This window comes from Lissotriton vulgaris, chromosome 2_1 (assembly GCF_964263255.1).
Source record: "Lissotriton vulgaris chromosome 2_1, aLisVul1.2, whole genome shotgun sequence".
NCBI lineage: Eukaryota > Metazoa > Chordata > Amphibia > Caudata > Salamandridae > Lissotriton > Lissotriton vulgaris.
Window position 1 is genome coordinate 1,184,275,356 of NC_141687.1, and position 14,937 is coordinate 1,184,290,292.

Below are 14,937 nucleotides of genomic sequence, written 5' to 3' on the forward strand. Positions count from 1 at the left end.
GCCTTTTTCCAGATTGCAAACTGGCAGATTCTCAGAATTGGCCCGTTTGTGAATTGGAAAAAGCCTTTTAGGATGTATCATCCCCAAAGGCCCTTAAATGCAATTCTGGAAGCACCAGAAATTTACTATTTGGCCGTAGTAATTTCAAATTACCACCAACTTTGGGCCATATGTATCAAAAAAGAGTTTTGCAATTCTCAAATTGCGATTTTTAGCAAATCGCAATTAGAGAATCGCAAAATGCAATGTATGTAGGATTTGCTAAAAATGTTTTGAATTACTCCATATTCCTTATTTGTGATTCGCAATTAAGGAATACCTTCCCATTCATTCCTATGGGCTAGGAGGTCCAGAGGAATGAATGGGAAGACATTCTCAATTTGAGGTTATGAATTAGAGAATCGCAAATTGGAATGCAATTTCAAGGTTTCAAGGGTGCCAAAAGGACACCCTGTTGCACCCCTGAAATATGCATGTGTGCACCTTTTGCACACATATATGCCCTAAGGGCATGTATGTGTGACATATGGCACTTTTAAAATATCAAAGAAGTGCTTTTTTAAAGAAAATCACAAATTATCACCAACTTAAAGCTGGTGGTAATTTGCAATTCCTTAAGGCCAAATAGTACATTTCTGGTGCTTCCAGAATCGCATTTAAGGAATCGCAATCTGCATTTCCTTAATTACATTCGCAAAATAGAGAATCGCAAACTTTGCAAGTGTCTATTTTGCAAAGGCCTTTTGGGATGATATATCCCAAAAGGCTTTTTTCCAATTCGCAAACGGGCCGATTCTGAAAATCTGCTCGTTTGCAAACGGGAAAAAGGCTTGATACATATGGTCCTTAAGGTTGGTGATAATTTGTGATTTTCTTTAAAAAAGCAATTTTTTGATTTTTTAAAAATGCCATATGTAGGGCATGTATGTGCGAAAATGTGCACAAATGCATATTTCAGGGGTGAAACAGAGTGTCCTTTTGGCACCCTTGCAACCTTGAATTTGCATTCTCAATTTGCGATTATCTAATTGGTAATCGCAAATTGAGAATGTCTTCCCATTCATTCCTAAGGGCCTCCTAGCCCATAGGAATGAATGGGAAGGTATCCCTTAATTGCGAATCTCAATTTGCGATTTGCAAATAGGGAATATTTAGGATCCGCAACATTTTTAGCAAATCCTACATGCATTGCATTTTGCGATTCTCTAATTGCGATTCGCTACAAATCGCAATTTGGGAATCGCAAAACTTTTTTTATACATATGGCCCTATATTCCTATCCCCCTACCCCCTGGTGAGTCAACTGTATGTAGTTGGTATGGGTTGAGTGCAGTTGGGTATGGGTAAGGGACTAGGGTAAGTCTGGATCTCACTAGCAACCTATCAGTTGTGATGGGAGAAGGTCTGTATGGTGAGCCCCTGATCTTAAGGTGGTGCATATCTCATGGAGAGCTCATTATCTTGCAGAGGTTCCCTCTGGCATCTATGGGTCCAGGTGAGCATATCTATGGGCATTGACCAGGCCTCACAGGCTCTAGTCACTTCTATATTCCTCAGTCTCCTCTGGGCTTCGCTTATTAGTATTCGTCCTTCTCAGCCTGCCCACTATGTTAACTCATATTTCCTTGTGCCAGCCTAGGTCCCCCCACTGTTTTCCGCTTGGCTAGGATAAATGCTAGGTCTTGGAATTTACTGGTTACTTTGGACTTGGAAGTGTGGGGAAAGCAACCCATTTAGCAAAGGATCGGGGTGGGTGAGAGCTCTCTTTCAATTATCTCTTCTAGTAGGTGCAAAACCTCTTCCCAGAACTCATATAGTCTCTGGCAGGAACAGAACACATGGAGAATATGCATCCTTCCCTCTTTAGTTTGTGATCAGGATGTGGTGGGAAATTTTGTCAAAGCCGGGTGACAGATCCAGATTGATGAGGGCTGCTGTTTCGCCAAGATCCAGGATGGTCCAGAAGTCATTGGTGGCTGCGATTAGGGCTGGCTCTGTTCTGTGATTGGCTCAGAATCCGGATTGAGAGGGATCCAGGAGGTTGTTGTGTTCCAGGTGTTCGGTCAGTTGCTGGTTGATTGCCTTTCGAGAACCTTTGCCAGAAAAGGGAGCAGGGAGATGGGCTACTAGTTCTTTGGTTCTGCTGGGTCAGCGGACGGTTTCTACAGAAGGGATCTCACTTCAGTGTGTTTCCTATCCTCTCGAAAGGAGGCCGTGGTGATGGAGGTGTTCAGGACTGGTAACTAGTCATAACATAACATTTTTATTATTGATATACAATAATATCGAGTTTAGTATATCAATAATACTAAAATATCGATGTTATATATATAAATATATCGATGTTAAAAATATTGTATTTCTGTGTTAAAATATTGAAGTATAAAATATTGAATCAAAAATATCGTAATAAAAAATATTGTTTTTTAGTGTTGTGTAAAATATTGGGGGGAAATATAGAATGTAGAAAATATTGTTTTTTTAAATATCGTCATAGTGTTATTTTATAGTAAAATGTTGTTATTTTTATGTAATAATAGTTGTTGAATATTGCATAAACAAATTGTAATAGAAATCTTAGGAAGGAGATGTTGGGTTTTTAGGGGATAAAGGTGGGGAATGTTTTAAAGCAATGAGAAATGAATTATTCTAATTTTAAATATTTACTAATTTAAAATATGAAATGTTGTTTTAGGAGCGAGATGTTTGTTTTCAGGAAATGAGAGTGGGGAGCGTTTTAAAATAATTCAAAAACAATTTTTTTAATTTTAAATATTTTAAATTATGAAATGTTGTTTTCAGGAACAGGATGTTGGGTTTGTAGGGGATAAGGGTATGGTGTGTTTCAAACATTTTAAGAAATCAAATTTTGAAATTTTATAATGAATTATTTAAAATTCAAAATTTGTTAGGTTTTTAGGGGATAAGGGTGGGAAATGTTTAAAAAAGAATAAACATTTTTATAAATTGAATTTAAATTTAAATTGTAAATTTTAAAAATAGAGTTATTAGCAATGGGATGGTGGGTTTATAGGGGATGATGTTGGGGAGAATTTAAAATGTGAAAAAGAAATTCAGACATTGAATTGAACTTTAAAAATGTAATTTGTAATAATTAATTCATGAGTGCAAATCTGTGTTTATAGAGAAAAGGGCTGGAAGTGCTTTTAAATATAATTTACTATTTTATTAAATTCAGATTTATTTAAATATTATTAGAAAAAAAGTAAAAATAATTATTTTACGTAAAATTTTATAATTAATGTGTGTACATTTTATTAATTTCTGAATATATAATGTTAAATAATTTGGTATTTTTAACTAATAAGAATGGTAAAAATAATGCGACCACTGCAGTAGTGAAGGCACTGACTTTCAACACATCGCCTGGGACTGTCCGCCTGTTTGTCAATTCTGGATGGAGGTGCTCGCGGCACTGGACCAAATGACAGGACTGCATGTTCATGATGACCCCCTGACCGCACTCTTAGTGTTGCGTGCTTATCTAGGTTCCTGATCGATACTGTGACCTTATGCCCCTATTCGGCTATAAATCCATTTATTCCCTATATTGGCATAACCGTTCAAGTGCGATTTTCTGAAAAGTCATCTCTGGCCTCACACGAACAGAGCCACATTCCAGCATGACTCTCTGCTACTTCCTTTGCGACCAATTAGTGCAATGACAGAGCAGCAGTCACTATCTGATATTCCTAGATAACACTCCGAGTTCTTCAACAAGATAAAAACTTAGCAAACCTGGAAATCCCCGCTTGCTATGTTTTGATTAGTAATGGAACTCTAATGAGCAACTGATAACTGTCACTTCCTAGTGACATCTTTAATTGACGTCTTATGTCCAGCAAACTTGCGTCAAACCCGGCACCTGTCAGGTATAAATATTACCAACGTTGCCTTAAGCAATGAGCGAACCTGTTGCTGATGCCAGCTGCCTGCATGACCCCGTGTTGGTAAAAACTAGCACTCTGTCGCTGCAGCCTGCTATCCTGTGGTGGTGAAGCTGCTGATTACCATTATCGCCGCTACAGCGCGAACTATGGTTCAGTACGCTTGAGGAGCCGTGCAGCCGTCCTCTGCGAAGACATCCAGCCCAGCTGCCCGCGGACGCTGTCACCCCTCCTTCCTCGACGCGCTGAGAGAAGCCACTGCCTTTCTCGTGCAGAGAAATCCAGTCCCGGCGCTTCCAGTTTACCCTCGCGGGTGACTGGGATATCGAGAGAGACCCCTGAAGGAGATACCAATCCTCCATCATTCTATTCAGAGGTATGGTGTTGACTAAACCCTTAGACGAGAATTCTTGAAACAAACCTTGGCAAAACCAACTTAACTTAAGCTACTTACTTACTCCCTTTCTCACGTGTTAGGCTTAGGTCAGGCACACTGGGGTAGGCTTAGTTAGAAGCACCAGTTGAGTATGTTAGCCTAATGTATATATGACTGTATATATGTTTTATTACTTTTAAACCATTGTATGGCTAAGAAACCATATCAATGCTTTTACAGTTCTATTTCGCAATACTTATCTTACTGTACGTACTTTTCATAATAACAGTTATTGCAATTGTGGCAATACATTTCTCTTGTACGAGAAGGAAGACTGTTCAATAAATGTTAACCCTTTATTGATACACGCCCGTCTCTCTATTCTCTACATACTGTGAAAGTAAACTGCACTAGACTGACTGAGTGAAATCTGTGTCTATTGTTTCACACGACCCTAGAGATCGACTCTTGATCTGAGGAGCAAAGTTGTCATGTTGCACGGTTGTTGGAAAGCTGAATCCCTTCTTGTATGTGCCAAGGAAGCTGATCACTTCCTATGCAGAGAAGAAAGTTTCCAGTGACCTCTGAGCTAGTTGGTAACACAACCCAATTAAGTTTAGCATAGTCAGTGGAGGCCTGGAATATAAGCAGTTCCACGTCGATACTACTGTTTATGTTATTCCAATGCGCAGGGCCTAGTGGGAAACTAGGAACTACACTACATGGCGCCCAACGTGGGGCAAGGCGATAAACTAACGCAAGACTTGTAGAGTAACTCAGTCGTGCATATTTCACACCCCTTTCTCCCGTAAAAACTCCAATAGACGTCTGGAGTGGGTGAAAGGTTAAAATCCGCCCGACCTTAGTAGGAAGAGATTCCTATGTAAAGCTCTGGTTTATTCAACGTTGAAGGATACAGTGTTCCAAAATATTGTGCATCTAATCTTTGTCTCCTTGGAGACCTACTCTGCAAATCTCGCATTTTTACAATGCCAGAAAACGGAGCCCCTGGGGCCGCAGTAGATGCGACTCAGCAAGGTCCCGAATACACAGACCCGGGTGCTATTATCATCCCGGTCCAGTTAAGAAGATCTATAACTTTAAAACTTATAGAAAACAGACTGCCACCTCAAGGTGGTACAGTAATTTTCGTGATAGAGGCTCACGAGTATCGGCAGACAGAGGTATTCTATTCATGGATAAACTTTCCAGCGGTAAACGCTATAACACAAGAGTTTCACTATTACAAAATAGAGGAACCTCCGGATGAGTACGCCCCTTTCGAGGAGGTTGAAATTCCACTTAAATTTCAAGAGCACCTACTCTGGTTTAATGGCGCCCTAAAACACAATGATCACATAACCAGGCTCGGTCCACTAGGTAGACCAGGAGCCACGTGGCCGGTTCTAGCCAGCTACACACCACATCCTGACATTGCAAGAATGTCTAGAGAAGAGCTGTTAGCACAGCTAAACACATTAATAAAAATACATAGGCAATTAGTCCAATATGTAATACGGACTGCAACAGTCCAGCCAGCTGCTAATACACCACAGCTGACCCCTCATCAGGGGAACACAAATAAAATTACACCACAGAACATACAGTCATGTCTTGGTAAAACACCCGTAAAACGGGAACAAATTCCTTTCTGGTTAGCCCAGAAAATCACTCAAATAGAGGCAGTATTTCCTGATACTACCCCTATTGAGAAACACAGAATCTTGACCATCTGCCTTCCTATGGGAATCGCACCACACGTGGAGGACTGCGACACTTGGGGTACAGTCTTTGCTTCCATTTACACAAAAACACACGGTGTTCCGTCTATGGCGGTAATACCAGACGTGCTAAAACAGATTCAAAATGAATTCGGTCCAGAGCCCGCTTTAAATCTAGGTATGAAATTACTGAAAGATTTCAAGCAGGTCACGGCTATATTATTAGCCAATGTAAAGGGAGAAGCAGCATCTGTGGCGATTCGCCAGAAGTTGAGGGAAACCGATATAAAAGATCCTGTTGAGCTTGCAAAAATCATAGAAAAATGCTATGAAGAATTAGGTAGAGACAGCTTGGGTGGAAAACCGGTAAAGCCCCAACTGCTCGAAAATCCTGAAAAATTATTTATTAAAAATAATTTAAATACTCCTAAAAAGAGCTGGGATGGAAATAAACAATCCACTCCCAAGGAAAAAGTTTTCCAGTCCAGAGGAAGGTCTCCTCGACGGAGGGAAAGAACTCAGACTCGAGAACACCAGTCTCCCCAGAGGGAGCCCTCTGAGAAAAGATATAACCTTAGAAATAGGGATAATATAAAAAAACCTGATAGATATCAAAGTATTGATACACGTCCCTCTCGATCTCTTCCACAGAATTCGGAAAGAAGAGGACGGTCAGACCCAGGAGAGCACACCAAGTCCAAAGACAAGGAACCTGCTCAAAATAAGAAATCTCAATTTCAGAAAAAGAAGGTAGCCAGTATTAGAGTAATCAACCATGCCGAGAATACTGAGGACACAGTTGAAAAACGGGGAGTGGGCATTGACAATGTTGGACAGTGCAGCAGAAATCAGTATAGCACGCAAGATCTTGATGAGTCATCTGGAGACAGTGGACACGAATGAATTCATTCAGGTTGAAACTGCCGACGCCAGACTTAGCGAGCCCCATAAAATATACGAAATAACATTGCATATAGAGGGTGATAAGACTAGGAAAATTAGGGGTCTATTTTGGGATAAGCTCTCAAAAGGCTATGATATTCTGTTAGCTGAAAAAGATTGGCCCCCAGAGTTTGTCAGGGAGTGCCCTCGTGGCGAAGAAGTGATTATGCCTGCCTTCTCGAATCACATTCCGATTCATAAAAAATACACATATGCAAGGAAATGGGCAGTAGCCCAGGCACCTGCATTGTATAAAAATCATGTAGGATGGGATGAGGATTCACCGCCTCACAAAATCCAACTAAAAAGTGAACCAACTGCCCAACGGCAGTATCCCATAAAGCAAGAAGCTAAAAAACAAGTCAGGGAGATCTTAGATCAACTTGAATACCAGGGGGTGATTGAAACATGCACCTCTCAAATGAACAATCCTTTGTTTCCTGTCTCCAAGCCAGACAATTCATATCGTCTAGTTTTGGACTACAGACATCTTAATACATGTTGCAAAACTTTTGCAGTACAAAACTCGCATAGTGCAGCCCTAATGAATAACATAGTTAGGAAAAAGTACAAAACGACATTAGACATTTCTAATGGTTTCTTTTGTCAAAACATTGCACCAGAAAGCAGATACTTGACCGCTTTCTCCGCATTTGGGTCACAGAAAAAATTCTGTCGACTCCCACAGGGGTTCAAGAACAGCCCAGGACTATTCTCAGCTAGGGTAACAGAGTTACTACAAATCTATGATGATGAAGCATTATCTTACGTAGATGATATTTATCTCACAGACGACGACTTGGATACTCACTTGAAAAGAGTGAACACCATTATACTTGGGTTCGCAGCAGAGGGTTACAAATTCAACTTTAAAAAGTCCCGAATTGCCCATCTGACAGTACTGTTCTTAGGGTACGAATTATCAAGTGAAGGGAAAAGCCTAGCGGACAACTTCTTAGAGAAGTGCGCTGTACTCCAAGCTCCAAAAACGCTGAAGAATTTACAATCCATACTAGGTTTTCTGAATTTCGGAAGAACTTACATACTAAATTACGCAGAGAGGGTTAAACCTCTCTACGAACTAATAAAACCTGATTTAAAACAAATCAATTGGACTCAAAAACACACAGAAATTTTGAGATCACTGCAAACAGACATGTTAGCAAAAACAAAATTAGATACACGTGACAATACACGTGATCTTGTAATCCGAGTCATCCCAGGAAGATGCGGATTCACGTACCTAACCTCTAATGAGGGAGAAAAGGTACCAATAGCTTACAAATCACATTTGTACACAAAGGCTGAAATAAAATTCAGTTCAACGGAGAAAATTCTAACTGCGGTTCAGACTGCTGTAGCGAAAGAAAGGCCCCTAGCACAAGGTAAACGAATAATAATCGTAACACCCATACCGGCTTTAGAAGCGGTAACTAAAGCAAGCATTCCTAATGCTAAAGCTTTGCATCCGAGATGGATTCAGTGGGTTAATTCTCTTGCTGCAACAGACGTAGTTTATGAATTCGATCCTAACTTAAAAACACAGGAATTTTTACAATATGAATACGAATGTCCTCTGCCAATTGAAATCCTGCCTCTCGAAGAATACGGAAGTATTATATATACTGACGGATCAGCACAACCCGCAGTTGGGGGTAAGCAAACTTACAGTGCTGCGTGCGCGATTGTTAAAGGTCGCTGGCACAAAGGAAAATTTAGACCATTGGTCACTAAAACACAATCTCTAGGAGATTGCTCGGCTCAACGAGCTGAATTAGTAGCATTTAAGATGGCGCTAGAAAATACCGATCGCGAATTCCCCACACTAATAGTGTGCGATTCTTTTTATTGCGTACAATCTTATAATGAATACTTGCAGAATTGGGTGGAAAATGGTTTCAAAGATGCAAAAGGTGGCACAATAAAGCATAAAATGCTTTGGGAACAGGTAGTTCTTTTACAAAAAGAACTACAAAAGACTCACGTGATACATACACTGAGTCATCAACGTGATGGCGTTCACGTTGCAGGGAATTCATTGGCTGATGAAGCCGCGAAGGCAGCTGTGCAAACGGCTTCCGTAGCTGCGATAACTCGGTCACAAACAAAAATAGACAGCGATATTCTACAAGCTGTCAGTGCGTCAGTAAAAAATGATAAGAAAACACTCCCAAAAGGCTTTCCTGAAAAGTACTTGTACTTAACGGATACAAATAATGTTCCTTTTGCTCGAATCCCTGGAGTGGGGGATAGAGTAATTCCAAACAGGGAACACAGACTAGGACTAATCAAAGCGGCACACGAAGGGCTTGCTTCTGCACACGCTGGCGTTTCCGCAACAATATCACTATTAAAACAGAGATATTGGTGGCCTCGCTTGAGAATACAAACTAAAAAGTATGTATTAGAATGCGACATATGCCAAAGGATAAAAGTATCAACAGTGAAACGACCAGCGCAGACACCCCTTCTCATCTCGGATAAACCATTTGTATGCGTTTACCTGGACCACTGTGGTCCCCTACAAAGGGACGGCAACTATAGATATATCATGGTATCAGTGGATTCCTGTACGAGGTTCATATGGATGTGGCCCCAGCGCTCGGCTGACGCTAGAACGGTTATAAAAGATTTGCGAGTCTTTATCGGCACATACGCAATTACCACGTTCCATTCTGACCAGGGTCCTGCTTTCAGCTCTCGAGCCTATAAGGAGGCCATGGCCAGCATGGGAATTGGGTTGCGGTATTCTTGTCCGTCGCACCCCGAAGGGAATAGTGTGGTAGAAAGAAAAAAACGGGATATAAAGCAATCTATAACAGCGAAGGTATTAGGTTCAGGCGCTGGGTGGGTCAAACATTTAATAAGTGTCCAGACTAGTCTTAACAACATGCCAAGAAATTCTCTAAAAGGTTTCAGCCCATACGAACTATTGTTCGGAATTAGAATGAACGTTCAGGACCTCGATAGTCAGATGTCAGTGGTACAAGCAGAAACAAAGCAGTTTGAAGTAAAAGACCGTTTGGCTGTTTTACAGGAACTGAATGAAACAAGAAAATCATTAAGCAACATAAAGTTAAAGCAACAGCCAAATACCACTGACGAGGCACCACCCGCAACAGCCCCAGCAAGGCCTGTCTGGATTCCAAAGATTGGGGATCTAGTCAGAGAAAAGATTGCGGTTAAGAAGGAATTTGGGCCTTCTAACAGAAAAGCAGTACCTGTCTTAGCAGTCACCGGAACAAGATCAGTTGTGCTACCGCCCCTTGCTGGTAAAAAGGAGAACAGAGTCGTGTCCATCGATCTGGTAAAACCACAAGCATGTGGCCTATAATCAACAGTAGGCCCAGTGGACTCCCAAGAAACAACAGAATACCCAAACTTGCAACAATCCAAGAGGTTCAAACTGAAAGACTAATCACATTCGATCAGCCTGCAGTGCACAATGAAGGACTATGCAATAATGCCATGGAACTCGTGCCTCTTGAAACACAGATTGAAACAGTTCGTCAAGAAACAACACCAGTCTACACTAATGTGGCATCAGAAAGTGCTACCGAGAGACAGATTGAAAGAACAATCCCATCAATTGACAGAACTGCCTCTGGTTATTTCATCAACTTCGACAACTTCTCTGAAGATTTTAACGACCCCGAAGTGATGCCAGAAACAAAAAAGTATTCTAAAGAAAATACAACAGGACTCCTTCAACAAATCAAAGAACTATATCTGGATTCACCGTTGATTGAGCATTGGATCATCTCAGGGGTATTCATACTCCTACTATGCCTAATTTTAGTTTTAATTTTAGGAAAGTTCATTACAATTGAATAGACACAGCAAGTCAGAACATCAACCTAGTCCTGAAACCACACAGATCATCCCACGTGAAGAAAAGAGAACTGTCAACAGTAAATGTCACAGCAATTCCAATACCTGGTGGGGTAGTATGGGAGAAAACAGACTATGAGATCTATGATCCGGTCGAAATCCTGAAGTATCCACATCAACTAAAGGTTTCCTTAAGTGACTTTGTGACACCAAGTACATTCTCTGATGATTGGGACTTTAACAGTATTAATGACATGATGTCTGATTTAGTAATGTCAGCTAGATTCACAGATCATGATTATTTACAAGGTTCATCTAGTTATGAGCAGTTATTCTGTTACACCCATTATGGGGATCATTACTTGCATAAATCTGCACAGCCTAGAAATGTTTTTATGTATAATCAATGGGAACATTGTGCTACACCACCTAAAAGCAGTTCTAAAGCATTTTTTGAGAAATTCAAATACTTCTCAGGGTTTAACACCAGTGATGCAGAAACGTTTTATTATAAACTGTTAGATAAAACAGGAATGAAAACAATGCTGACAAATTCTAAATTGATATATTCAGAAGCATTTTATGACAAAATGATGACATTTGGTTTTGATTATTGGAAAAATAATATTGAAACGAAAACAATTTGGGGTACAAAAGATTGGCAGGTGCAAGGCATAGAAGCACTTTTTAGAACCTGCATGATACCAGAACAAATGTTGTTTTTAAATGACACAATACACCAAACATCTTGTCTTGGCCTAGCTAAGAACAAAGAACTTAAAACACCGTCTATACCAAAGCCAATTAATAAAAATACAACAGCTGATATTGAGTTAGACGTGTCACAAATTTTACATTTCAACAGAACACATCCTGATTGGAAAAAGTGGTTAATCTGGCCTACAGACACAAATAGCTGTCAAGATAGATTCCTGAATAAAACACAGGGGTTGAAAATGACCAGATTAGACTCAAGATATTCCCAGAGACAACATCCAGGAATTATAACAACATACAGTGTAGGGAAACTCTGCCTAGAATGGCTAACTACATCCACACTAGCTGAAATTAAGCAACACTTGTCTTTATTAAAAGATGGTGCTGATTTGCGCGACTTCATTCTTGGACCACGCAAACAGCGTCAAAAGCGTTTCATAGCGACCAGTATCTATGCTGCTTACAACGAGGCTTGGAAAGTAAAGCAAATTGAAACTGCTGAAAAAATACGAGAAATTGATCGTATTAATTTGGAGAAATCACTTTCTGTGGTAGACAATGGGTTAATGACTCTGTCTTCCAGAATATATTCTTTGGACAATATTGTATCCTCTGCCTTTGATGTGATAGACAGAGATTTGCTAATGTTACAACATGGCCAGTCTCAATTACGCTCTATTATAGAATTAGGCTGGACGCTGCAAAATCTTCGTTCAGGCTATGTGCCTTGGCGTTTAATCAACACAACGTCATTATTTTCCATTTTTAACCTTACTGATAAACAGATCAGTTTGGCACAGAAAGGAGCAGACTATACAATCTTGAGCATCGAGAAACTCGAGAGATTACCATTGACAATGTCAGAGAGCCCTGTCATTGAATGGATAATACACGGAATTATCACAATTCCGATAACAACTTTCCGATTTCATAAATGCCTTGAGTACATACCTGCTGGCCAATATGAACAATTGGGTAAGGGATATGTTAAATCCGAATGGAAATTACCATACACTCATTCTTGCTATAGTGACAGCGACAAAAATGTATTTCTTAGTGGTGACAACTGTAAACACTCACTAAGCGGTATACTTTTGTGTCAGGGTATTAATTTACACGGAGCATGTGATGGAAATTCAAACAACCTCTCATGCCACCAGCTAGTCACACCTGCAACTCAGATAGAGCCCTTCTTTATGCAACTCGCAAATGGGAGTTACATTCTTAGAACGGATCACAGGTGCTGTGGCCTCGCGCCAGGGAAAAGTTATCTAGTACAAGTAACGTCCATGGTCAAATGTTGTATGCAAGCATTGTTTCCGAGCGGGCCTCCAGACATAGTGACTCCCCTCTGGACTCGTCTAAATCTCTATTCTATACGAATTGATACATTAAGCAAAATGAAATCTGTGCTTTTACAGACAACAGTGCCTATAACGTCATCTAAAGAGACGTATGATCTTCTGGTCGCAAGGACGGCTACTGAAGTCCATGACCTTTTATCAACAAATTGCCCCGTGCATTTCGTAGAAATGTTCAGCCAACTCCTTAACATGTCTAGTGCAACAAGCATCCCAGGCATATTTAAGACAGTCTTTACGGGACTGCTAACACCCTTCCAGGCAATTTTGGGAATCTTTCCTAATTTTGTGCACTCCATCTTTGGCGGCATACCACTATTTTTGGGACTCATCGCAGGGATTCTATTTTTGACCATCCTGCTACGTTATGGCAAGCCTCGGCTCAGACATAGCTCCCATGGGAATGGAAGAGACAATCCTAGCAATGCGCTACAGGGACAGGATAACTAACGTCCTCGGATTGGCCAGGCTAAGAGATCTAAACATGACCTGGTTCCTTTCATTCAGACCGATATGGCAAAATTGCATTTTACCTGTGCTACGGTGTATGCTTTGCGGCGATGAATGCGTGTTGGACATCTGTCTTTCACTTCCATCAGCAGTACCAATGGACGTCGATACTTTGCTAAGTCCAATAACGGCTCACGCATTGTGTTGTCCCCAGCGGCTACCAATCCTGATGACGGCATTCGTGGAGACTCCTGTACTACAGCCAAGTGGTAACAGTGGAGCTAGTGACAAAAGCAACATCATCCAGGTACAACGTTCTGTGAGCATTGCTGGTCCTGCCTTCGATGACAGCAATCATTCTCACACCTGCCAAGTTACAGCGCTATCTACTTTGGTTGAACTATCACCTGATTTTGTAGACCAATTCTTTGCGAGCCTGTCTGATACGATGTTCTCACCCATAGAGAAACAATAACTTTTGAGAAGCTTTCCGACACACAGCGTTCCCATGAACTCTGAATTCGGCCTTCAGTTTTGATCAACAAAAACTGCCAGGTGCTTTGGAAATATATTTTTCTTTGAATTGGACAATTTTTTTAATATTGACCCTTTTTTGGCACGAACAATTCTTTGCTTAACGTAAAAACTATTCTTAGAGAACAGAAGCTTCACACTTCTATTTCTAAACACATCTAGAGACATAACAACATAACACCAGCCTCTAGCACACATGTTATTACAATGCATTTTTATGTGATGATTTATCTCGCATTTCTTCTGTCAGAGATACTTCATGTGTAATTCTTTTTGCATAATCGTTCATTGATTTCATATGCAATACCTTTTGAATGGTTACTATGCTTTAAAAAACGTACAGTACCTAAATTCCATGTATTACAAGTACGCCTATTTCGAATGCATTTATGTATTTTGGGGTGGGCAATGTTACACATACATCTAATTGCTTAGTTTTAGTAATTTTGATGGACATGAAAACGTGGAGTGGGTGTTGCGTGCTTATCTAGGTTCCTGATCGATACTGTGACCTTATGCCCCTATTCGGCTATAAATCCATTTATTCCCTATATTGGCATAACCGTTCAAGTGCGATTTTCTGAAAAGTCATCTCTGGCCTCACACGAACAGAGCCACATTCCAGCATGACTCTCTGCTACTTCCTTTGCGACCAATTAGTGCAATGACAGAGCAGCAGTCACTATCTGATATTCCTAGATAACACTCCGAGTTCTTCAACAAGATAAAAACTTAGCAAACCTGGAAATCCCTGCTTGCTATGTTTTGATTAGTAATGGAACTCTAATGAGCAACTGATAACTGTCACTTCCTAGTGACATCTTTAATTGACGTCTTATGTCCAGCAAACTTGCGTCAAACCCGGCACCTGTCAGGTATAAATATTACCAACGTTGCCTTAAGCAATGAGCGAACCTGTTGCTGATGCCAGCTGCCTGCATGACCCCGTGTTGGTAAAAACTAGCACTCTGTCGCTGCAGCCTGCTATCCTGTGGTGGTGAAGCTGCTGATTACCATTATCGCCGCTACAGCACGAACTATGGTTCAGTACGCTTGAGGAGCCGTGCAGCCGTCCTCTGCGAAGACATCCAGCCCAG